This window comes from Octopus sinensis, linkage group LG10 (assembly GCF_006345805.1).
Source record: "Octopus sinensis linkage group LG10, ASM634580v1, whole genome shotgun sequence".
In the NCBI taxonomy this organism is placed as follows: Eukaryota; Metazoa; Mollusca; class Cephalopoda; order Octopoda; family Octopodidae; genus Octopus; species Octopus sinensis.
The window spans coordinates 84,157,459-84,160,268 of record NC_043006.1 but is presented as its reverse complement, the minus strand read 5'-3'; positions in this window follow the sequence as shown (position 1 = coordinate 84,160,268).

The window sequence follows — 2,810 nt, the reverse complement described above, 5'->3', positions numbered from 1 at the left end:
AGTATTTGGTTGTCTGGAAAGTCCGTGCCAATTTTTAAAGGAAAGAAAAAGGTCAATAAATACTTGCCATCACATTTTTAATCAACCAAATATGAACCATTTTGTTGCACAATGCATCTCCATCTTTCCTTTAACTTGAAAATACCCTCTTCCCAGAATTGAGGTGGTTTCATGGCAAAGAATTCATCAGGGTATCTTTTTATGTCAACCAAAGAACTGAAATTTTTACCATTAAGATATTCTGCAGAGACCTGAATAAGTGGAAATCCGAAGGAGCAATATCTGGTGAATATGAAGGGTGGGGTAACACATCCCAGCCGAACTGCAGCAATATTTGTCTGGTTCCCAAACCATCAAGTGCTGAAAATGAACTTTCTTATCTTCCATTTTAAAGGGTTACAGAATTAACACAGGTTATAGGAACATAAACCTTCTTCCACGAAAAGATAGCTTAAACTGTGCTCTAAATGGAGGTGTAGTCAAATCCTATTTTATGGACTCAACCATGTTCTAAAATAAGTTGAAAGGTAAGCTACTATAAATCGGCAAGAACTTTCCGGACAACCCACGTAAAAAGCACTTTCCGAGTGTTGGGCCTCACGGACGCAATGAAATTGTAGTTGTGGCAGATACTGGTGTCATGCAATAGGCAGCCATGCTGGTGGCACATGAAAACATGCATTACACTCTCAGAATGGTTGGCACTAGGAAGGGCATCCCCTCAGCTTGCCAGCCCTGGTCAAATTGTCCAACCCATCCAAGCATGGACAACGGACATTAAATGTTGATGATAATGAATATACTATAAGGTATATTAAACGTTTTTATAAGTCAAAACTATATTCTATTGTGTTAGAATATGTGAAATGTATTGGAGTGTCACTTTTGGCCCACCATGTATATATATATTCTTTTATTCAAAAGAATATATATATAATAAAAGAATATATGACTTGTTTCAGTCAATTGACTGTGGTCATGCTGGAGCACCACCTTTTGTTGAAGAAATAGACCCCTAAACTTATTCTTTGTAAAACTGGTGCTTATTCTATTGGTCTCTTCTGCCAAACTGCTAAGTTATGGGGATGTAAACACACCAACATTGGTTGTCCAGATGGTGGGGTGGACAAACATCTTAACTATACAGCCACACCTGAGCCTAAGAAAAAAAAAACAAAAAAAAAACATTTCTGAAAATGAATTAATAGTCTGAAAAATTATGAACATGCTAAAAATCATAAAACAAAACGATAAGAATGTGTTTGTGTGCTTTTCTGTTTTTTCTTTTTTTGCATATCATTTACTTTGTCATTTTATTCCACAGGCAGGATACTTTATACAAACCACAACAAAGGACATACTTTCAGTTCTTTTTTTTTAAGATAAGGCATATTTAATAACAATGTATAAACATGGGGCATCACCACCATCATCATGTATACTGCCAAGCTTCTTTGGAACATCAACAAGCCATAGCAAAATTTCTGTATTAAAAAAGTACCAAAAAAAAACACCCCAAACAAAAGGGTAACAAAGGGAAAGGACCCATTTGCTTGAAACACAAATGAAGAAATGGACGTATACATAGGTAATGCACAAACTTATCCAAATGGAACTCCACCGATTTTGATAATGAGTATTCTTGTTGTTTGCTCCACTGAACAGCTTATCATTGTGTATGTATTTAAGTAAGTGGCTGTGTACTCCACAGACAAGTGTAATCTTAACCATTTAGCATTCAGATTACTCTGTGAAATGTAATGCATATTTATTCATGTGGCACGTAAAAGCACCCACTACACTCACGGAGTGGTTGGCATTGGGAAGGGCATCCAGCTGTAGAAACACTGCCAGATCAGACTGGAGCCTGGTGCAGCCTCCTGGATTCCCAGACCCCGGTCGAACCGTCCAACCTGTGCTAGCACGAAAAACGGACGTTAAACGATGATGATGATGATGATGATTGTTGTGAATTGACTTTGCATTATCTCATAACTTTGAGATTCTGATGATGATTATCATCATTTACCATCTGCCTTCCATGCTAGAATGGGTTGGATGGTTCGACAGGGGCCATCCAGGTAGAAGACAACACCAGACTCCTATATCCATTTTGACATGGTTTTTATGGCTGGATGCCATTCCTAACGCCAACCACTCCATAGAGCAGACTGAGTGCCTTTTACATGGCATCAGCACAGGCGACATCAGTTTTGGTATGGTTTTTACAGCTGAATGCCTTACCAAATACCAACCACATTGTGATTATTTTAAGAATGATATATTTTAGGGTTGGTGTGGCAGGCTGGATCTGGTCAGTTTGGATATAAAACTGGTAAAATATTTAGACCAGACATTTTTGGATTGGATTGCTCATGTTCAGTCCACTGCAGCTCAAAGGCCTCAGCATGTTCTCTCCACCAAAGAACGGCTTGAGATCATACTGGTTTGATAAGCCTACTCTGCCATACTGGCTTGACAAAAGGGAGCAATTTCTATACTCATGCCCAGTAGTTAAGCCAATTGCATTGACCCCAGTGGTCACATGGTACTTATTTTATAGAGCCCAACAGGATGAAAAGCAAAGTCAACTTTGGTGGAATTTGAACTCAGAACATAAAGACATTTTGCCTGGCCTGCTAACAATTCTGTCAGCTCACTACCCTAGGCCAGACATGGATGGTTTAAATGCTCAAGGGTTAATGTAATCCTTGGACAGAATCAGTATGGTGCCATGTGAGGACATAATGACAAAAAGTTGGTCCTTTTTGAATTACAAGTATAGTTCAACTGACAGGCTTCTACAGTTT